We start from the raw sequence: 24208 nt of genomic DNA, 5'->3' as shown, positions 1-24208 counted from the left end.
TTAAGTGTCTGATTCATGATCTTAGCTCATGTCTTAATCTCAGGATCCAAGTTCAAGCCCCGTGTTGGGCTCCACACTGGGTGTGGAGTCTACTTAAAAAAAAAAAAAAAATAAGGCAGCTCTGGTGGCGGAGTGGTTTAGCACCGCTTAGGGCCAGGGGTGTGATCCTGAGGACCCGGATCGAGTCCCACGCTGGGCTCCCTGCGTGGAGCCTGCTTCTCCCTCTGCCTGTATCTCTGCTTCTCTGTGTGTGTGTGTGTGTCTCTATGAATAAATAAATAAAAATTTTAAAAAAATAATAAAGTGTATACTGAATTGTACACTTTAAATGTGTGAGTTGTATGGTAAGTGAATTTTAGCTTAATAAAACTACCAAGAAGAGTGGGCAGCCTGGGTGGCTCAGCGGTTTAGCACCGCCTTCAGCCCAAGGGGTGATCCTGGAGAGCCAGAATTGAGTCCCACGTCGGGCTCCCTGCGTGGAGCCTGCTTCTCCCTCTGCCTGTGTCTCTGCCTCTCTCTCTTTGTGTCTCTCATGAATAAACAAATAAAGTCTTTAAAAAAAGAAGTACCAAGAAGAAATCAAATGCCAGGAGAAAACCAAATAAATCTCAGTGTATCTGGAAGGTACCACTGAAACTATCACCAATTTCTAGAAAACTCACCTTCTTGATTAGTTTCGGTTGAAAGGAACAATTATCTTTTCCCTTCAGTGGTGTCTGAAATTGAATTTTTCTACTGGGCTTCTCCTTCTTTACCCCCCTGCCCTCAGCTTGTAATCATGTGGGGTGGTTCTCACCTTTCTTCAGAGAATCAACCCAAGAGAGGCTAAGACAGTCCAAGGTCACATCTCAAGAACATATACGTCCCAAGTTAAGTCCTTTCTATTGGTTGAAGGCTGCTCTCCCAAAGGTGCAAAGGGATGATAACCAGTTGCCATTAAGTTATACTTGAAAAATATTTTATTCTCACCCCCTCTTAGAAGTCTCAGAGGCACAAAAGGACCTGGGGAAATGAAGTGACTTTGGTTTTTTTTTAATATTTTATTTATTCATAGACACAGAGAGAGGCAGAGACACAGGCAGAGGGAGAAGCAGGTTCCATGCAGGGAGCCCGATGTGGGACTCGATTCCGGGTCTCCAGGATCACACCCCAGGCTGCAGGCGGCGCCAAACCGCTGCGCCACCGGGGCTGCCCAATGAAGTGACTTTGCATTACAAATAGTTTAAGTTTTTTAACTGGAATGCCCTCAGCTTGTCACTTCTGCCTGATGCAACCTCAACCCGTCATTCCAGTGTGCCTACTGACATTGCCACTCTCTATGTATGCCAGGGAATGAAAAGGGTTGGAGAGCACTAGAGTCTTCTTGGTGTTTTCTGTGGCCAAAAGCACTGAACTGAGGTGTCTCTCTGACTCATATATGGCCACCACAATCCAGAAAAAGAGGCTTGATGCTGTAGAGAATGGGCTAATAGCTAAGTTACTTTGGGAGAAGTTACTTAACCTCAGTAAGCCTCAATTTTGTCATTTGTGTAAGAGAGATGAAAATCATAGCTGTCTCCCTGTGTGGTTGTGAGGATCCAATGAGCTATTGCATGGAACATACTTAGCTAGAGCCTGGTACACAGCTAGCACTCAATAAATGTAGTTGCTGTGCTTGTTAATTGCATGTAGTCTCTTGGCACTGGTGGTTGGGGTGAACTTGGGCTTGCAGACTGACTTCTCTCCATATTCTTACACTGATCAGAGGGAACAAACTCATTTTAATATTTCCCGAAAACCTTCCATCGTAACTGAGAAGAGAAAACTGAGAGAAACCAGTCCAAGTGGTCTCTGACATAGCCGTGTGATCAATGGCATAGGCTCTTAAAGGGATGACCATTAAATAAATATATATATATATTTTTAAATAGTAAACTTTACACCCAACATGAGACTTGAACTCATGACCCTGAGATCAAGAGTCACATGCTCTACCGACTGAGCCAGCCAGGCTCCCCAAAGAATTTTTTTAAAGACTTATTTATTTATTTATTTATTTATTTATTTATTTATTTATTCATGATAGACATAGAGAGAGAGAGAGGCAGAGACACAGGCAGAGGGAGAAGCAGGCTCCATTCTGGGAGCCTGATGCAGGACTCGATCCCGGGACTCCAGGACTGCGCCCTGGGCCAAAGGCAGGCACTAAACTGCTGAGCCACCCAGGGATCTCCCTCCCCAAAGAATTTTTAATGAAAAGAAAAATGCCTATGATGTGATGCTCCCAAGAAAAAGTAGTACACAAATTGCATGTACCATGTGTTCATTTAACAAAGAAACAATCAGACAAACTTGCCTGTGTAGAGAAAACCAACCTGGAGAGAGTCCCTGAAGTATGAATAGTGGTAGTGAAGTTGTGGGTAATTTTTTCTTCCTTCTATTTTTCTGAATTTGTCAAATATGTCTTCGTGAAAAAAAAAAAACCTCCATGTTTATTTAAAAGACAGCCACCTCAGAACGGATAAGATGAAGCATGGGCCTAATACTTTAGGCAAACCCTTTAGGAAAACCCTTTAGGCATCAGGATAGTGAAGAAGACCCTCTGGGGTCCCATGCTCCTCTCTTTCTCCAAGAGTATAGTTACCCACCTTAGTGTTTTCTGGGGCCCTGCCCAGCCTCAGTTAACCTGTGCCCATCTTTGAGCACTGCCTGTGGGTACCAGTTTGGGCTGGGCCCTGAAATTACATTTCTGGGGACAGAGACTGTGTCTTGATCATCTTGGAGCCCCCGAGGTCAAAAGCAATGCCCTGTGTGTAGTAAGAACACAGTAAGGGTTGAATAGAGAGCATCTCCAGGTTGTTATTTATGACTTGTGACTTGACTTGCCAGCCAAGCCTCTGGGACCAGATGGTACTTACAAAATTCACAGAGTCATTAGTGCACCGGTACGGAAAGAGGCACCTGGGGGATTCAGTTCTCCTAAACCAGCCTCATCATTATCCCCCATATTCTCATTGTTCTGCCATCCCCTCTGATTAGGAATTACTTTTCAGATGGTGCAAAGATCTCCATTAGCTCAAAGACCCTTATGTTGTGGGGTCTGAATATATGATATTCAATTTTACATTTTTCCAATCACTATTGTAATTCATTTATCCTGACAGGGCTCTTACTGACAAGAATCTGGCTATGCTGTGGGCCAGCTACATCCCCTACAACTTGACAATTCAACCCTGCAAAGCCCTTCTGATCTAGCTCTTTCCTGGTCCTGGGCTCCTACCCCAGGGCTCCCTCCCTCCTCTTACTTTGCTCCAGCTGCATCATGTTATCTGCCCACATGGGCCCAGTGTTTTGGGCTCCAAGTCCCCTGCCTGGTGTGCCCTCCCCTTGGCCCATCTGCCAAACACCTCACCTCTCTTTCAAGGCTCCTTTAAGTCTCCTTTACAAAGCCTTTCTTGACTTCAATCCATGGGTAACGCTGATCTCTCCCTAAGAATACCACCCTCTCTAGAACCTTTTTTGCACTTGTTCAATATTTACCCTTTCTACATATATTTAGTGGGCACTTGATATGGAACTAGGTACTTGGTATACATTATCTCAAATTCTGGCAGCAACTGTGGGAGGAGACATTGTTCCCATTTGCTGATGAGGACACTGCGACTCAGAGAAGTGAAGGATTGGTCTAGGCTCTCACAGACATTAATGATCGAGCCAGAATGGACACTGGGTCTGTGTGATTCCAACACTCAGTCAAGTTTTGCCAACTTGAACTGGGTTACTCAGCCATGTGGTGGCTGCTACAGGTCGTGGTGCATTCTCTCTCTCTCTCTCTTTTTTTTTTAAAGATTAATTGATTGATTGATTGATTGATTGATTGATGATAGACATAGAGAGAGAGAGAGGCAGAGACACAGGAGGAGGGAGAAGCAGGCTTCATGCAGGGAGCCCGACACAGGACTCAATCCCGGCACTCCAGGATCGCGCCCTGGGCCAAAGGCAGGTGCTAAACCGCTGAGCCACCCAGGGATCCCCTGCATTCTCTATAGTTCCCTGATAGGCAAAGAAGAGCAGTCTGGTTGGAAAGGGAGCAGCTAAGGGGTGGTCTGAAGCTGCATTTGGAAAGCCATCGTACTGCTTTTTATAAACTGCATGTTTACATAAGGCAGTTTTAGAGCAGGTTGATAGAGATTATGGAGTGCTGAAACCCCTTTCCTGACACTGCGGATGAACTCGGGAAAAATTTGGGGGGAGAGGGCTAAATCAGGGAAGCAGAAGGCAGAAATGCAGGTGTAGAAATTTACGTGTCCATGTCAGGATGATCAGTCACTCAACTTCATCATCCACACTGAGTCAGACCAAAAAGGCCGTTCCATCAGGCAATCCTCTGAGGAATTTCTAATCCAAAAGGGATGTGCAAAAGAAGAAATTTGGGAGGCATTCATAATAAACAGCCATTTATTTTTATTTTGTTTTTTTAAAGATTTTATTTATTTATTCATAGACACAGAGAGAGAGAGGCAGAGGGAGAAGCAGGTTCCATGCAGGGAGCCTGATGCTGGACCCGATCCAGGGTCTCCAGGAACACACCCCAGGCTGCAGGTGGCACCAAACCGCTGTGCCACCGGGGGCTGCCCTAAACAGCCATTTAAAAGCTCATTAAATAGCATTCTCACGCTCCTGAGAAGGAAGCAGCAATTTTTATTTTCTAAAAATAGGCAAGAAAAAGTTAATTGGAAAGAGCAAGAAACAATCACTATTATTATCAAAATTAAATTGTGACCTTTGAATGTAATTTTTTTTTGTTTTTTTTCTAAGAGCCATCATAGATCATTATCTCATTTGGTTCTCACTTTCCATTAAGTGAAGTGTCAGGAGAGCCTTTTGCCCCTAATCCACGGGGGGTAAAAAGCTCTTTTTTTTTTTTTTTTTTAAAGACTTTACCCATTCATGAGAGACACACAGAGAGAGGCAGAGACATAGGCAGAGGGAAGAGCAGGCTCCATGCAAGGAGCCAGACGTGGGACTCAATCCTGGGTCCCGGGATCACGCCTTGAGCCAAAGGCAGACACCCAATCGCTGAGCCATCCAGGCGACCCAAAAGCTCTTGGTATTAAAAATTGAGAGGAATGAATAAGCCCTAATGGATCCTGTGAGGCAAGCCCTCCAGTGCTCATAATGGAAACTGAAGTTACTTGGTGAGCTGTTGTGGGCAGAGAGAGGGATTGGGTAGGTCCTTATTGACTGGAAGTGAGTTGAACCTTGGGTCTTGGTAGACAGAAATGGTCACTGTGACAAGGCAGATAAGCTGTTATTTATTACCTTTACTTCCCTTGGTGGTCATTTCAGATTTGTTTGGATTGGCAAGAACATTCTCAAAAGTCCTCAAATGACACCACCAGAAGTACCAGGCAATATCCTTGCACACAGGGCAAAGTTAAATAACCTCTGGATTGACCAATCAGGAATGAGTAACTTGCTTGTTGAGGTAGATCCCTGATGCTTGGACCCCCATCTCTTCCTTTCAGCTTTATTTATTGTCTTCTTTCCAGATAGCAATAGTAGTAGATGCTATCGCATAAAGAAGCATTAATTCTATTATGTTTCCTCTGTTCTTCATCCTTTTATTATTATTATTTCATCCTTTTATTATTGATTGGATTCTAGGTCCTACTTTTTAATAGGTCATGGCATATATAGTTAATAAATAATAGCATATTAAGCTTCAAGGTCATTGTTTTCACTGTCATCAATATCATCATCATTTTCAATCCATCTTGATTCAGTTTAATGCAATTCGGTAGTTTTTTGAGCTCCTACTCATTCAAAGCATTTTGTTGGGCACTGAGGATACCACAGCGTCTTTAAATATGGCTCCTATTCTCAGGAGGCTTACCGTCTAGTGAGAACACAGACATTAGAGAAGTAATTATATGCCATTAGGATAATTAGCAAAGGATGCTAGAGGACAGTGTGGTAGGAAGACTCAAACTAATATTGTTGGGGAGAGTAGGAAATGGACACAAGGAAGGAAGAAGAGGAAGTAAGATTCCAGCTGTGAATGGAAGGATGAATTTCAGTAGTTAATACAACAGGACCAAGGTCTAGAGAACTTGGCATATTTGTAAGCTTAAAGGAAGTCCAGGTGTTTCAGATCACAAGAGTGAGTCATAGGAGATGAAACTAGGAGAGCCTAGCCAGAGCTACACTATGGATTTGGGACTTTATCTCAAGGGATTGGGAAAGCTGGATTAGGTGGTTAGAATGTGTTATACTAAGCAGGTAGTAGATGATCACTATGAAGATGAGGATGATAGTAATAGCAAACACTTATATTGTGCTTACTCTGCCAGTTATTGTTCTAAGCACCTTACAAACATTAATTTACATAAAGACCCATTCTAATCCACCCCTATGGATTGTGACAAGGCAGATAAACTGTTATTACCTTTATTTCCCTTGGGATGCTGGCATCATACCAGGGCAAAGAGGACTGGAAAGAGTAGGAGGAGGTAGGATTGTTCCCCTTCAGGAGGAAGAGCAAAGAATGGAGTAGGTGGTATCTTTCCTTGTTGAAATGTTGCAGTTATTTTGCTGAGCAGGCTCTAAGCCTGCTCTCCCATCCATTTCTGGTAGTAGTCTTTCACATTTTCTTTGTGTCCTACCACTGCAATGTATCTTCCTCACAGATGGAGAGTCAAGGTATGGGTCGCAGTAGTCACAACAAAACTTAGCCATGTTGTTCTGCAGGCCAAAGGCCTCTTCTCTGTCTTTTTGACTAACAGAAGGACTTGATATTCCCCTAATCAGCTCATGATGAGAAGGAAAGAAGAAAAAAAAAAAAGGAAGAATTCATCATGTTAATTTTGGGAATAGAAATAATATACAAATGTCAAATATCATTTTGAGATGCAACATTGAAAAGAAAAATGGCACAGGTTTTTTGTTTTTAAGATTTTTTTTTAAAGATTTTATTTATTTATTCATAAGAGACACACAGAGAGAGGCAGAGAAACAGGCAGAGGGAGAAGCAGGCTCCATGCAGGGAGCCTCCATGCAAGTCCACGATGTGGGACTTGATCCCGGGACTGGGGATCACGCCCTGAGCGAATGGCTGACGCTCAACTGCTGAGCCACCCAGGTGTCCCTATTTATTTATTTTAGAGAGAGTGCAAGCAAGGCGGGAGGGACACAGGGAGAGGGAGAGAAAATCACAAGCAGACTGTCCGCTGAGCACAGAGCCCAACACAGGGCTCAATCCCACAACCCTGAGATCATGACCTGAGCCAAAATCAAAAGTTGGACACTCAACCGAGTTACCCCGGCACCCTCAAATGGCACAGATCTTTAAAGGTAGTTCATTTCTGATTTTAAAAGAGGGTACTTCTGATATAATAAAATTGCTCCAAAAGCAAGAGAATGGCATCAGAGAGGCCTAGGCTCATATCCTGACCTGGGCACTTGCTAGTTGTGAGTCCTTATACAAGTTACAGTACCTTTCTGAGCCTCAGCTTCCTCACCTGTAGAATGGGATAGAGCAGAGGACAGTAATCCTCTCTCAGTAGGATTGTTAGAGAAATTACCATTCTACATCACAAATGGAGACTGGGAGTTCAAGATCCCCATTCCACCTTGTCCTCATTCTCTTGTTGCTCCTCCCATGATTCTTCCCCTCCCTGATCCGCTTGTCTCCTCCAAATCTTAACCTGCCAGAGGGGACTCCAGGGCAGAGCTCACAGCTGCTTTCCTTCATTAGCACCTGGAGCCCCCCTCCCCTGCCTAGAGAAACAGGGAACTCCTGGAGGTGAACCCATTGGTCTCCCTTTCATCTTCCTTATCAAGCTGGGGCGTTGAAATTGAGTGGTCAGTGACATGTACCTGCGCTGTCAACTGCTGGAATTTAATCAGAACTCACAGACCAACTCTTTGGGTTGTGGCAGTTGGGGAGCTCAAGACCTTCTGGCCTTACCCACTTTGTGCTGCTTATCTTATGCAGGGAAGCACTGAATATCAGGCTTTTCAATAAAAGTTCCTGTGGAGAGGTGATTGCATCTCTGGAGGCCAGTTGCCACTTTAGAGATTAATGGTGCAGCTTTTCAGCAAAGAACCTAATTATACAAGCTTGAGAAAACCCCAAATTAATGTGACTCTGTGGGGCCACAAGACCCTGGTTTCAGGGGTACAGAGGGGCCCCTGATGGCAAATGAATGAAATAAACATTTTTATCCCACTACCCACTCCCAAGGCCCAAGGACTCCTCTGTTGGTGGATTCCCCTTGTGGACCATGCTGGAATCAGGGAGTGGGCTGGGGGCCAGGACTCCCTCAATCCTTTCCCTCTAATAGTATAGGGGAGTACTGACCAGAAGGCATTTATCTAACAAATTAATTTCCTAATTCATGTAATCAATGAATAATTGTCATGTAATTTTTTTTTAGTTCTAGAATAGGTAAGATATTTGCATGGTTGAAAATTCAGGAAGTACACTATAAAAGTCCCCCTCCAACCCACTAGCCTACCCAAGGCCTGGAAGCAAGCACCAGTGCCAATTTCTTATATCTCCTACCAGAGAAATACCGTGCACAGAAAACTGTACATATTTTTTTCCTGTGCCTGTTTTTTTTTAATTCACATAAATGTTAGTCATTTATAAACTCTCTCTTGAACCTTGATTTTTAAAAACTTAATAATAAATCTTGGAATTTTTTCAAAAATTGCATAAAAGCCTTCATTATTCTTTTTTATGGTTGGTTTTAGTCCACCATGTGGAGGCATCACGACTTTTCTGTGATCTCCTGTTGAGAGGCATCACGACTTTTCTGTGATCTCCTGTTGAGCTTCCATTTTTCTGCTATTATAGACAACACTGCAGTGAATAACCCCAGACAAATGCCATTTCATGCATGGGCAAGTCGATTTGTGGGATAAGTTCCTGGAAGGGGATTGATGAGTGAAAAGGCAAATACCTGTAATTTTGAACCAATATGGCAAAATTTGCCCTATGTAAAAGTTGGATCAATTTACACTCTCATTGGCAAAGTGTAAGGGTTTTTTTTTTTAACACACAAGTGTGTTTAATCGCGTGTTTATGTTCGCCATGCATCAGGTGGTTAAAAAGGTGGAACCAGGGGCACCTGGGTGGCTCAGTGGTTGAGCATCTGCCTTTGGCTAGAATCCTGGGATTGAGTCCCCACATCAGGCTCCCTGCAGGGAGCCTGCTTCTCTCTCTACCTGTGTCTCTGCCTCTCTCTCTCTGTGTCTCTCATGAATAAATAAATAAAATCTTAAAAAAAAAAAAAAGGTGGAACCAACCTCTAATGGCTTCCCTTTGTTCTGAGGTGAAGAGCAACCTCCTACCAGCCACCTGGCAGGACCCCAAGCTTCATTGCCTTTCTCTCTCTTTGCCTCACTACCCTCAGGCACATCCACCTTTCTTTAATTCCTCAAACATACCAAGCTCCTTCCCCTCACATGATCTTTGTACATGAATGCCAGATGCTTAGAAGGCCCTTCCTCCCCTCTCCTCACCTATTTAACCACTTCTAATCCTCAAGGCTCAGCTTTGTCACCACCCCCTCTTGGGAAACACCCCCCACCCCCGCCCGCCCCCGGCCTTTCATGACTAATTCTCTACAACTAGGTTGGAAGCATGCCAGCACCATGTACTTCTCCTTCAAGGCCCAGAAACTATTATCCATTTTATTTCTGAGATTATTCAGTTAATGTCAGTCTTTCCTGCTGATCTGTGAGCTCCAAGAAGGCAGGGACCATGTCCTGCAGTGTTCCTCATTGTATCTCCAGAGCTTAGCACTGTGCCTGATATCTACTAGACACTTAGTAAGTATTTCTTATTTGGATTTATTCATTAAGATTAAGGACTATTAAGTATCAACTCTGTGCAGGAACATTTCTAGGTCCTGAGAGTCTATTAGTGATTAAAACAGAAAAAAAAAGGGCAGCCCAGGTGGCTCAGTGGTTTAGGGCCGCCTTCAGCCCAGGGCATGATCCTGGAGACCCGTGATCCAGTCCCAAGTCAGGCTCCCTGCGTAAAGCCTGCTTCTCCCTCTGCCTGTGTCTCTGCCTCTCTCTCTCTCTCTCTCTCTCTCTCAAGAATAAATAAATAAAATCTTTTAAAAAAAAGTTTTAAAAAATTAAAAAAAAATAGAAAAAATCCTGCTTTTCCAGGGGTTAACATTCCGATGGTGGTTGGAGGAAGGAATATACAGTCAATAAATACATAAACTATAAATATATAATATGTCAGATTGTGATACATGCTATGAAAAGAAATAAAGCAGGGTAAAGAAGTAGTGCAAGATAGGATTGGGAGAACCATTTAGAATAGAGTCTTCATGGGAGCCTGAGTGGCTCAGTGGTTGAGTATTGTTGTGATTCTGGGGTCCTGGGATTGAGTCCCACATTAAGCTCCCCACAGGGAGCCTAATTCTCTCTCTCCCTATGTCTGCCTCTCTCTGTGTCTCTCATGAATAAACCAATAAAATCTTAAAAAAAAAAAAAGAATAGAGTCTTTAGGAAGTTCTTTTCAATAAGGTAATATTTGAGCAGAGACCTGAATGAAATGAAGGAGTAAGCTGTGTGGCTATTTGGAAGAAGAGCATTTCCAGATCTTGAGGCAGGTCTTGTTAGAGGAACAGCCAAGAAGACCAGCATATTTGGAATCAAGTAAGCAAGAGGAAGTGAATGATGATGGACAGATATATGAATAACCCATTGGCACATAGTGAAAAAGGTGAAATTTACAAGGGGAGAAACTAGTGTTGGATCAAAATTGATAAGAGCCTTCAACAAATGGTACCAGGGCAAATGGACATTTACATATAAATAATTGGACCTTGATCTATACCTTTCTTCATCTACAAAAACTAAAATGGATCAGGAGCCAAAATGCAGAAAACTTAGAACTATAAAGCTTCTAGAAAAAAACCAGAAGAGAAAAAAAAAAACATAAGAGAACATCTTTTTGATCTCTATTTAGGCAAAGATTTCTTAGATACGACACTAAAGATATGATCTACAGAAGGAAAAAAATTGTAAATCAGACTTCTTCAAAAGACACTGTTAGCAAAATGGGAATACAAGTCATAAACTTGGGGAAAATCATTGCAAATTGCATAACTGATAACTGACTTGTATATTAAGAACTCTTAAAACTCAACAGAAACAAAGCAATTTAAAAAGGGCAAAAGACTCAAACAGCTGCCTCACCAAAGAGGATATAGGAGTGGCAAAAAGTGTGGATGGCAAGGCATATGGATAAATACATGAGAGATGCTCAACATCATTAGTAATTCACGAAATGCAGATCAAAACCTGTGTTATATGACTATCCATCTTTCAGAATGCTTAAAATAAAAAGTGTTGATAATATGGGGGCACCTGGGTGGCTCAGTCAGCTCAGGTTTTGATCTCAGAGTCATGAGTTGGGCCCACATTGGGCTCCTCATTGGGTGTGGAGCCTACTTAAAAAATAAAATAAATAAGAATTAAAAAATATGGATAATACAACTGCTGACTAAGATGCAGGGTAATTGGAACTCTTATACCTTGCCTATGACAATGCAGAAATGCTACAGCCACTTTAGAAATCACTTCAGCACTTCCTTATAAAGTTAACATACATCTACCATATAATGCAGAAGTCTCAGTCCTACAGAAATGATAATGCTGACCACACAAAACCTGTCCATGAATGATTGCAGCTGTGTTATTGTAACTGCCCCAAACAGGAAACAACCTAAATAGTCCTCAACTGAGGAATATATAAACAAACTGTGGTACATCCATACAATGAAATACTACTTCACAATAAAAAGAAGAGGACTGCAACAACATGGATGGACATCAAATGCCTTATGCTAAGTGAAAGAAGCTAGACTCAGGATCCCTGGGTGGCGCAGCGGTTTAGCGCCTGCCTTTGGCCCAGGGCGCGATCCTGGAGACCCGGGATCGAATCCCATGTCAGGCTCCCAGGGCATGGAGCCTGCTTCTTCCTCTGCCTATGTCTCTGCCTCTCTCTCTCTCTGTGACTATCATAAATAAATAAAAATTTAAAAAAAAAAAAAGAAAGAAAGAAGCTAGACTCAAGTCTGCATGCTGAATGATTCCATTTATTTGACATTTTGGAAATGGTGAGACTATGGAGACAGAAAATTGATTAATGCTTGCCAAATATCTGAGAACAAAACCTGAGTCACATGACCTCTCTGAGCTTCTGTTTCTTTATCTGTAAAATAGGGGTGATTATACCCACCTCTGAAAGTGTTGTGAGCACTCAATGCCAAAATATATGAAATATTTAGAAAATTGCCAGTCCTCAAGAAATGTTCATTTTCTCCCCTTCCTTTCTCCTACTTTGGGGTGGTAATCTCTTCTATTAAGTGTCGATTTGACTGGTTTGCCTCTTGGAGGGGCTTCTTATCTTTAGATTCTGGAGGCACCTTGCTTGCCCCCTAGGTATCAACAGCTGCTACTGGCATTTATTTACTGTGACTTGAATGGTGATACCAGCTAGAATCCAAATGCATCCAAAGACCCAATAAGATGACTTTCCGGAACCCTATTTGCGTGAAGGATGGAGCCTCCCCAAGAACTTATTCTAAGTGAAGAAGGTGATATAGCCATGGATGACGAATGGGTAGAAAGGAGCGCATAAGAATGACTGAGGCAGGGAAAGAGGGGAGGATCTCTCAAATTTGCACACCTGTCCAACCTCTCTTAGACTGCTTAGGCACCCCTTCTCAAAGGAGTTTAATGCAAAGAGGGTTTAATGCAAAGAGAAGTTCCCTTCCTCTGCACCAGAAAACCCTGCAATTTTAGTACTTAGGGCCCCTAAGTCTTGGCTATGACAGGAGATGGTGGTGTCTGGTGGCCATGGTAGTGCTCTATGACAGCTCTGTGAAGAAGCCTGGGCTCAGCAGGCTCAGCAGGCTCACAGGAAAAGCCTCCAGGGAACTTCCAAAAGTACATGAGCATATGGAACAAGGGGTAGGGAATTTTGAGTTGTTACTCTCTTTTGACCCTTTTTGACCATAGCCTGGCAGCATCTTCTCCCTACTTTTCCCCACCCTTCCTTTTGATGATTGTCATGTAATGTCTCCAAATGATTGTGATCCAATAAATAGCAACATTAGAATAAATAAAAACCTCCTGATGATTAAATGATGTCGATTTTTAAAAAAGATTTTATTTATTCATAAGAGATACACAGAGAGAGGCAGAGACATAGGCAGAGGGAGAAGCAGACTCCATGCAGGGAGCTCGACGCGGGACTTGATCCTGGGACCCTGAGATCATGCCCTGAGCCGAAGGCAGATGCTCAACCACTGAGCCACCCAGGTGCCCCAATGTCAATTTTTAAAACTTATTTAATATTTATATAACTTTTAAATATAATATAAATATATATAATTACTTATTTTTTCTGAAGAGATTATCAATGAAGGACTTTATTGCTTCTTATAATCTTTTTAATATTATTATTAACTTTCTATTCAATTCAATGTAATAACTCAATATAATACTGGTGATTCTATTTTCACAAGTACTAGTAAAAAAAAAAGGTGCCATTGTATGAGATTCTAGTTCTAAGAATTGTTTTTACTGAAAGAAGTCAAATTTGTGCAAATTTGGTCTTCTGAGAACAAGGCAGGGTTCATAAAACCACATTCAGTGTAATTGAATCTTCATAAGATTTATCATAAATATTCTGAAGGTACTTACAAGCACTATAAATAAAACACTATGACACCTGCCACGTCAAAATTCAGCCCACCCACAGCAGACGTCACAGTCACAGTGGTGTATGAGGCTGACACACCCCGGGCTCTAGGGCTGAAGGTCAAATATTTAGACACTTTGTAAAGCAAGCTGTTCAACTATTAGTAACTTGAAATCTTCCATCGTAAGAGTAATTTCATTGCAGAAATCAGCAAATGCTATATACACATCAGAGCACCCCCCAAGAGTCAGTTGACCAGAACCTGCTACTTAGGACAGTATTTGTGATTTTACCTAGATTTACCGTATTTTGAAAAGTAGTTTTTCCCAGGACTTTCAGGGAAGATGGCAGAGGAGGAGGAAAAGCAGTTCCTCCTTAACTTGCCCTACTTTTTGCCTGAGGACACATCGAACTATGTATGATTCAATGGCCACAATACTGAGCCTACTGCAAGCCCATGGAACAAAGACCCAAGTGTCCCTCTTCTTCCACAGTTGTGTTATGCTAAGTCCCCCTACTCCTGGAATTACACTGTGGGTGCATTAGGAGGATTTCCTTGATAGTGTGTGTCCCATTTACTTTGAGCCTGGTTATTTAACACATATGTATACATGTTAACATATTTGTCCTCCCTGTGGGTGAACAGAAGATATATAAAGTACTTGCCTTCAGGCGTGGATTTGGGTAGAGAAATGTGAACAGGGATACTCCCTTATAAGAGTCTCTAAATCTCATCAGTATGAATCATAGATGCAGACTTCCCTATTTCCCCCTACAAAATGACAAAAGCCTGTGTTTTATTGGTAATTATTATTCCCAGTAAGAGCACTATTCCTCCCGAGACTCACCTTCGAAAGGTATCTCCAGTGAATAACTTTGTGATCTCACCAAGTTACCTGGCTACTCAGATTTTCTCCACTGCTCTCTTGCAGCCTGAGAGGATGAGATAGAACAGTGGCTCTCACTGCAATTGAGGGCACAGGGCATGGCCTGGAGGACTCCTGGAAACAGATTGCTGGGCCCCAACCCCAGAGGTTCTGATACAGGAGGTGTGGGCAGGGCTAGAGAACTTGCATTCCTAACAAGTTCCCAATAGATGGTGAGCAGGAATAACACTCTGAAAACTACCCAAGCAAAGCATAGAAACAATAATTCTAGTATTAGAATATAGTATAAAATAAATCATTTTATTGCGTATCTATAATCATGTAAATCATCTCATTTTATTTAATACAACACCCTCCAAGTAATTATTATCTCTTCATTTTATAGATGAGACGTTGAAACTCAAAAAAGGTAAAAATGCCCAGAGCTTAACAATGAGGAAATGGTGAATTTGGGTCAAATACAAATTTATCCAACTCCAAAATCTATATTCTATTTGTTGCACACTGATACCCACTCGCAGTCTTCAGCCACAGTAATTGCATAAGCAGAAGGGGTTAATTTTATTCTACTTCTTCCTGCATGATAGTTTGTCTTCTACTTTAATGGTCTTTTTTTTTTTTTTAAGATTTTATTTATTCATGAAAGACACAGGCAGAGGGAGAAGCAGGCTCCCTGAGGGGAGCCTGATGCGGAACTCAATCTCAGGACGGGATCACTGGATCATGCCCTGAGCCAAAGGCATATGCTCAACCGCTGAGCCACCCAGGCATCCCTACTTTCAAGGTCTTACTATATTTTTTCCAGGTACTCTGAGGTATAGCCAGAGTTCAGTGCACTGGTCTAGAATATGTTACTTCAGCTCATTTAGCCTCATTTTCCTTATCTGTAGAATGGGGCATCATATTACCCACCTTCGAGCATTGTCATGGAGTTACAGATACATGTAAACCACCTGGTAATGCACCGAGCTGACTTTAGACACACGCTTGATAGGTGTGGTCATTACTCGATAGCCTCTTGCCCCTGTTCCGTACCATCACAACTTCAGAATGAATTAGATGGGGTGCGCTTCTCCTCTGTGTTGGCCACATTCATCAGAACTCACTCTGCCCAATGTTTGTCTTTCTGGTCTGTCTCTTATTGGCACCTGTTATATTGCAGGGTGCTGAGATTATTAGATGGGATAACATGCAAGTTGTATGGCAGCTAGTCAATAAGCAAATATTTACTGTGTGTCTGCTTGGTGACAGGCACCGGGTACAGCTGTGAAGCAGAGCAGTCCCTCCCCTAAAGGAACTTTCATAATGATTCTTATTGCTTCTTTCTGGATATAACAGAGATTAGGTCTCTGGCACTTTCATGAAGTCACTGCTGAGGTCTCTCCACTGGTATTTTGCTTTGCTTCTGAGCTATTTTGGTTGGTTGGTTGGTATTCAGTATGTGTTCTAGGAGCCAGTGAATTGGCTGGGAACTTGGAATCCTGCTTTTGAACTCCCAGCAGCTACCTATCTGCTTTCACACGAATGGACTAGTTGGTATCAGCAATGGGACACTCAGAATCTACAGTGTTGCAGGTCTGGGTGAGGCTCCCTGCTGTGACTCTTCAGACAGCAGGAGAAGCTGGAGTGAAGAGCCTGCTTTTCCTTCCAGCATCTTCCACATCCCAGGTACTTGGTGCAGTGCCTGTGACCTTCACTAATTAGTGGTGCACTTGTCAAGGTCACCAATGATTTTTGTGTTGCTAAGTTTAATTCTTACTCCCCATCTTAGCTGACCCATGGCAGCATTTGGCAGAGTCAGTCCCTCCTCACCTTCTTCACTTACTTTCCAGCACACTGTACTTGCCTGGATGGCATTTCCTCCTCACCACTAAGGAGGTTCTCAAATCTGACCTCCTTGTTTCTCCACTCCTGACCTACCTACCATGTCCTCCTTCTCACTAAAAGCACCTTCACCCTTCTGGGTGCTCAGGCCCAAATCCTTGGGGTCATTTGTTCCTCCTCTTTCTCTAATCAGTCCATTAGCAAATCTTGTTAGTTTGACTTTCAAAATCTACCTAGAATCTGACCACTTCTCATCACCTCCACTATTGCCCTCTTGACCTGAGCCACCACCGTCTGTCACCTGCATGATTTTAGTGGCCTCCTACCTCGTTTCCTCACTTTGGTCCTTGTCACCCTCCCCAATAATTTATTTTTGACTGCAGTGGCCAGTTTGGTTCTTTAAAAATGTAAGTCAGATCATCAGCGCAAGGCCCTCCAGTGACTTCTTGCATTTCTCAGAGAAAAGCCAGTGTTTATAAAACAGCCCATCGGCACCATGTGATCTGGCCCCCATTACCTCTCACACCTTGTTCTAGAGAGTACTCTCCCTCTCCCTCTGCTCCAACTGCACTGGCCTCCCTGCTCCTTCCTGACATAGCCAGGCTCATCCCACGTAACACCTTTGCACTGGCCATCCCTGCTGTGGGCCTGGTTGCTTCCCCTCCCCTCCCAGCGTGATTTGCTCCCTTGCCTCCCAGTTTCTTGTTCAGTTGTCACCAGCTCAGTGAAAACCTGCCTGCTCTCCCAATTTAAAACTGCAGCCCTCCCTGGTGGCGCAGCGGTTTAGCACCACCTGCAGCCTGGGGTGTGATCCTGGAGACCCCGGGATCAAGTCCCACATGGGGCTCCCTGCATGGAGCCTGCTTCTCCCTCTCCCTGTGTCTCTGCCTCTCTCTGTGTGTGTCTATGAATAAATAAATAAAATTAAAAAAAAATAAAACTGCAGTCCTCCACATTTCCAACCCTTTGCCCTGCTTTGTGTTCCTTCACGGACTTACCACCTCCTAACAAACTATGTGCTTCCTGATTTGTTTTCTTTTCATCTGAGTCCTCACACCAACATAGTCAGGAAAGCAGGGATTTCTCCGTGTTTTACATGCTATTCTAACCAAAGCACCTATTGCAGTGCCTGGCACACAGTGAGCCCTTAGTAAATACTTGTCAAGTGCATGACTACCTGATGTTTACAAGTTCTCACTATGTGCAGAGCCTTTGTGGATTCTACAAATTTCATCCTCTAGCAATGCTGTGCGGTGGCTGCTACTATTATTTTCTGGATGAGGAAATGAGAACTTAGGCTACACAACATGCCCAAGTTCACATGGTTAGGAAATGGTAGAGGTAGGGTTTGAACCTACCTTGCCTGCCTCTGGAGCCCGTGCGCCTCAGATATTTGCTGTGGTGTGTTTAAGCCTGAATCTGGCGTCTGCCTCCAAGAGGCTTTCCTGACCCTCAGTACAGGCTGGGCAGGACTGTTGCACACTGTTGGTGCTCACACCACACCACCACCCATCTTGGTCATGGCACATTCCCGCTATGATAGAAGTCTGTATGTCTGCATGTCCCTTTAAACTGTGAGTTCTGCTAGAACGGCACCTTACTCATGTCTGTTTTTCCAGCCTGGCACATAGTAGGTACACAGTGAGCATTGGTGTAGGAGATTAGAGCTGCTTGTGTCTTCTGGGCACCGTGGATTGCTAGTGGCTGCTGGGTGCTGCACAGGAGCCTCGGGACCATCAGCCCCCCTGTGTCTTCTGGGGGGATGAAGAGCAGTGCTACATGAATATCTCTGCCTTCATCCAAACACAGAATAGATACTCGTAACTTTTGTTGACCAGAAGGACACAATTACTTCCTTAAGGAATTGAACCCTTCAGGCCACATAGGAGGTTTCTGGGTTTTGTTTTTGTTTTATTGTTTTTAAAAAGATTTTATTTCTTTATTCATGAGAGACACAGAAAGAGAGGCAGAAATACAGGCAGGGGGAGGAGAAGCAGGTTCTATGTAAGGAGCCCGATGTGGGACTTGATCCCAGGACCCCAGGATCATGCCCTGAGCCAAAGGCAGACGCTCAACTACTGAGCCACTCGTGTCCCTTGTTTTTGTTTTATTTTTTAATTTTTTTTTCTTGTTTTTGTTTTAGTTTTTGTTTTCATGAAGATTTTATTTATTTATTCATGAGACACACACACACACACACACACACACACACACACACACACAGACACAAGGCAGAGGGAGAAGCAGGCCCCATGCAGGGAGCCCGATGCAAGACTCAATCCCAGGACTCCAGAATCACACCCTGAGCCAAAGGCAGACAACCACTGAGCCACCCAGGCATCCCTAGTTGTTTTTTTAATGCCTCAAGGAGAGGCATTTGGAAAAGAAGCATTTTAGCAAAGCTTGCTTGGTCAAAGTGCTCTTGGAGGAGATTGCTATGACATCTTGCCCTTGCCCTTTCTGGTTTAACTGAACAGAAACCTACTCTATTTTGGTCAACACACTTTTGAACCCTTGTTAAAATTAAATTGAAAGAAGATACTTGGGATCCCTGGGTGGCGCAGCGGTTTGGCGCCTGCCTTTGGCCCAGGGCGCGATCCTGGAGACCCGGGATCGAATCCCACGTCGGGCTCCCGGTGCATGGAGCCTGCTTCTCCCTCTGCCTGTGTCTCTGCCTCTCTCTCTCTCTCTCTCTCTCTGTGACTATCATAGATAAATAAATTAAAAAAAAAGAAAGAAGATACTTTTTCCTACAGGGACTGAGGATGCAATAGCACCTATGGGCTCCGTACAGCAATGCTATTTGCAGTATGGGTACAGCTATTTCAGAACTTGAGTTAAATCGAGGACATTCCCTGAACATTGGTACTTTTGTTACCCCTCAGACATGAATGTAACTTCTTGTAATTTAGCTTTTTATATTAAAAAGTAAGAGCACCTACATTTAGGAATGAGGTGGATAAGAGTCCAATTAACTGAGGATTCTAATTGATTGAATTGAAGTTGCTTGGTTTTGTAAATAATGGGGCCCTAAGACAACTCTGCGAATATACTCCATGTTTACTCATTCCATGAACCAGAAACGATCGCGCCTCCCTATAGCCAAACCTGAGCTCGGTCCAAATATTTCAGCTGTTCTGCTACTTTGTTAGTTGACAATTGTTTTAATAAGTGGACCTCTTTTAATCCCCAGGGCTTGGACACCTTTTGTTCTATTGAGATTTTTGCCAAGCTGCTACTTGTAGCAAGGTTTGGCTGAGAGATAAGGACATGGATGTGTGTAGCTGTGGGAAGTGCTTTGCCAAGAGCAGAAAAGATTGTTTTGAGCCACTGCACCTGCCTGCCTCCCTGGGCTGTGATGCAAAACACAATCCTTTCAAACAAAAGAGTATAGGAAGTGACTGTCCCTCAGCCTCACCAATCAATTCAAATCAGCTCCAAGAAAATAGATTCAAATTGGTAACACAGACCCCACCCAGAGCCAATTATTTCTGAACAATAGCAGTCACCAAGCCTCACTGAACATTAGGTGTTCAATTCTATTTTAAGTGGCCTGGGAGCTTACTCCCAAAGTAAGGTGTTTTTTTTTTTTTTATATTTTGTTTATTTATTCATGAGAGACAGAGACAGAGAGAGAGAGAGGCAGAGACCACAGGCAGAGGGAGAAGTAGGCTCCACGCCGGGAGCCTGATGTGGGACTCGATCCCGGGTCTCCAGGATCACACCCTGGGCTGAAGGCAGCGCTAAACTGCTGAGCCACCAGGGCTGCCCCAAAGTCAGGTTTAATTAATTTTATTCTGCCTCTGTATTAAAAAAAAAAAAAAGGACGTGAGAGGCTTTATAATTTTAAATACTGTGGAAATGAAGAATTTCAAGAGAGTGACTAGAAGCTGGTTATGGCAAAGTAGGAAAAATTCAATCAGAGTGTAGATAAAATAGGTTGAGCATGAAATTTAACTCTGAGCTTCCTACCACTCAAGGCAAAAATAAAAAATGGTAGGTAGGCCATGTGAGGTGTTTTTTTTTTTTTTTAAGATTTTATTTATATATCATGAGAGACACAGGGAGAGAGAGGCAGAGACACAGGTAGAGGGAGAAGCAGGCTCCATCTGGAGACCCGGGATCACTCCCTGAGCCAAAGGCAGAGCCACCCACGTATCCCAGGCCATTTGAGTGTTATCATCATTTGAAGGAGAAGAAAAGGAGCAGCAGCTACAAATGATTTTTTTTTTTAAGATTTTACTTATTTATTCATGAGAGACACAGAGGCAGAGACACAGGCAGAGGGAGAAGCAGGGTCCATTCCATGCAGGGAGCTTGACATGGGACTCAATCCCGGGTTTCCAGGACCACACCCTGGGCTGAAGGGGGCGCTAAACCGCTGAGGCCCCCCCACCCCGGGGTGCCCACTACAAATGATTTTGTTTGGAGAAGAAATTTACCTGGCATTACATGGTTGGAAAATCAGATTTTGTAGAGCCTCATGCAAGGGACTCTAGATCACTTGCTCAGAGACCTCTTTATCTGTGATTTTGCGGGAGTGAAAATGGTCTAGGTTTTGCTGATAGGGGAGAGCTTGGTTCTTGTCTTGTGGAGTCAAAAATGAGTCTTGTGGACAAAGAATGAATAAAGGGATAGAAGTTCATTAAGTGAGGATACAGAGAATGCTCTCAAAAGTGAGAGGTGTCCCAACAGGGTTGCCACTGAGGGCTTGTAGGGTCTGTCTTTTTTTGGAAGCTAACCAGGGAACCTAAATCTTTTAACATATTTACTGATATCACCATTGAGTAAGGACTAGTGATAACATCTTTAATGGCTTACTTTCTTTTTAGGGTCAGGTAATTTTTTGTTGGTCACAAGTAGCTGTTATAACAAGACCCCACCTCTGGCATCTGGGACAGGATGGTCTGGTTTATTTATCTCTGGTTTCCTTTCATCTTCACATTTTTGGGACTTTTGTGAGCAGGATTCCATGGCCCCCTAGATAGCCCTGCCTAGCCCAATTTGTCCCTAACTCATTGCCATGAAATCATGAAAGCACAGATCAATGATGACTCTTCTGAGGAGAGCAGTTAACTCATATTCAAGCTCCCGCATCAATGCCTGATCCCATGTCACATTTATGTTTAACTTTGGTTCAGGGATGCCAGAATGGCTGCTCATAATGGTTGTTCATAATGAGTTGACTTCCAGAAAGGTGGATTTTAGAAACACTGCTGATGAAAGTAATACAAATAAGTGAGCTCCAGCAAACCACCAGGAAACTCCCATGCCTTTTTTTCCCCCACTGGTGGCCCAATACTGTATTTGCCCCCATGTGATGTGTCAAAAGAGAAAGTGAAATAACCAGGAGAGTCTTGACCAAAGGAGATACAAAGAATAGCACTGACTTTGTGGACTGAGCAGAAGCTTCAGCTATTGGAAATTCCCAAAATCTGTGCCCATTTTGGCATTTGCACCTAGAGTGTGGACTTCCTGGGAAGGTGGCAGAAAGCCAGACCTGGAATCTGTAGTAAGAGTGGTTCCTGCTCAAGGACAAATATCCTTGCCCTGAGCTCTCCCTTCTGAACCAGAAGACTAACTGGCCTGGTTCCAATGTTTGACTTTGTACACAAAGGCAGCTTTTCTGAAGCACATTTGCAAGAGATTCAATTAGCTAGTTTTCTTGTCTTCTCTCAGCTAGTTCTTTTATAACCAACTGCATACATCTGCATTGCAAGTATTAGTGTTTAGCACAGTAATGACCGCTATCACTCTTGTAGGCCATTCCCAGGGGAGCTTCCCTGGGATTAATAACCAACATGGCTCACAGGAGATAGGTACAGGGTTAAATGCAGACATTCCATCTCCTGCTTCCATCCCTTTTAATGAGGACATTTCTACTTGGGGGAAAGCTCAGTGAGGTCAGCTCAGATTCCAACTGTGTACCCCTTGGGAGGCATAGGTTCCTTCCAGGGTGCCAAGTGAGTGGCAGGGCTGAGGAGTTGTCTTCTTTCGAGGATGCATGCTGGTTTACGACCAGCAGAGGGCATGAGTTGGCATTGTGAAATGGGGCTGGTCTGTCCCCTTACTGGAGGGACAGACAGTAAGCCACTGTCAAGGCAAAGGACAGGAACAGAGCTCCCCAACTTCCCCAGTTTAGTAAACTGGTGCATTCTGAGGCACCTGGATCGGTTCTGAGCATGGCGGCATGGGGTTTCCCCTGTCTGGGTGAGACAAGTGATTCAGCTATTTGGCTAATTTTTTTTTCTTGGTTTTGGCTCTAAGTTTTCGCTTTGCTAAAAACAAAACAAAACAAAACAGAACAGAACAACAACAACAACAACAAAACCACTTCTCAGAAACGGGTATTGCTTACTTGAGCCACTCATGAGGGAGCCAGATATCCATGCAGAAATTCTCTAGGTTCCCCCCAAGAGGTCCAGCACATACATTCGTAAAAATGTTAGTAATAACAGCCTCTTATGTAGCAATGACAATGTACCAGCTTCCTGCACATTTACTTATTTCACTTTCACAAGAGCCTTGTGAGGTGGGTGGGGGTGGTTATCCTTATTTACAAATCAGGGACTTTAGGAACAGAGAAGTTTAGGGACTCGCCCAAGGTCACACAGTGGTAGGAAGATGTCTGCTGAACACAGGCTACTAAGAAAATGTCATCGGAAAGAGTGGTTTTAGGTGATGGTCTGGGTGGTCGGTAGCCAGCCTAGTGAGTCCCTTATGCTCTTGAATCTTCTTTGGGTCAGGAACCCTTTGAGAATATGCTGAAAGCCTATAACCTCTCTCCAGAAAAGTGTGTATATGCTTTAGCACAGAAGAAATTCCAATGGGACTGCTTTAGGTGAGGAATTGCCAACTCACTTTTTAACAAGGAATGGCATTCTTTTTCTGTCTGCTCACCAACCGTCTTTTCTGTAGGTATGCCTCTGTCGACGAGCAGGCCAAAGGATGTCTCAATCTGTTTCCATAACACCTTAGTCATTTGGATTCATCGAAACAGTCTCGTTTTGTGCACTTTAAATTATATAGTTATATTTGTCAAGTGTACCTCAGTAAAGCCAGAGTAAAAATCGGTCTTGTTTAAGTTATTAAATCTTAATATTAACAATGTAAGTTCTGTCCATTTAAAGCTTTCAGTCTTGTATTCAGATCCAAGCTTCCCTCCTCCTCCAAGGCTACCAGGAGGCTCCTTTTCTTCTGAGGGGTGCATGTTTGCAGTGTGTGGGAGATGTCTGCTCTTGCTTGACCCCTCCATCCCCCTTGGTTACTCCCTCACCGATCTTTGGATTGGTTTGAGTCAGAGGAGGTGCCTGCTAAGGGCTCTGCTACAAGGGATCATTGTCAGCATCCATGTCCAGTGGCACATGGGGAGGGCGAGGAGTATGGTGAGGACACCACAGAGAATTTAAAAGCAATCACTAGACTGATAAAAGTCAGTTTGCATTTATCATCATTATGCACAGATAATACTAAACAACGTCAGTGATGAAGTACTTTTTCCTGCCTGAGCAGACCACACACCCTTGGTGTGCCATGAGGTCAAGGGACTTTGGCAGACCTTGACAGTCCCTTGAGATCTGGAATCTTCAGGCCAACTTCCGGCCGGAAGCACCCGTTGCTCATGCCTCTGTGCCCAGCAATGCTTGCCTCCTTGCCTCCAGCTTATCTTACTCTCCATAGCCCCAGCTCTGCCTGCAGAGAGAACCTGGCAGGAAGCTGGGATTGGAGGGAGTGATCTTTGTACTTTCTTGACCAGTAGCCTCAGGGCTGCATGGTGGCT

General features: G+C 43.5%; 1 non-coding gene across 1 annotated transcript; it reads right to left on the bottom strand.

The window, feature by feature from the left end:
• Nucleotides 1–1919: 1919 nt before the first annotated feature.
• TRNAK-CUU (transfer RNA lysine (anticodon CUU)) lies at nucleotides 1920–1992 on the bottom strand. The gene has a single exon. It is a non-coding gene; the product is annotated as a tRNA-Lys (tRNA).
• Nucleotides 1993–24208: the final 22216 nt, after the last annotated feature.

Source organism: Nyctereutes procyonoides, unplaced genomic scaffold (genome assembly GCF_905146905.1).
Source record: "Nyctereutes procyonoides isolate TBG_1078 unplaced genomic scaffold, NYPRO_anot_genome, whole genome shotgun sequence".
Classification (NCBI taxonomy): Eukaryota; Metazoa; Chordata; class Mammalia; order Carnivora; family Canidae; genus Nyctereutes; species Nyctereutes procyonoides.
This window is presented reverse-complemented; position numbering and strand designations above follow the sequence as displayed.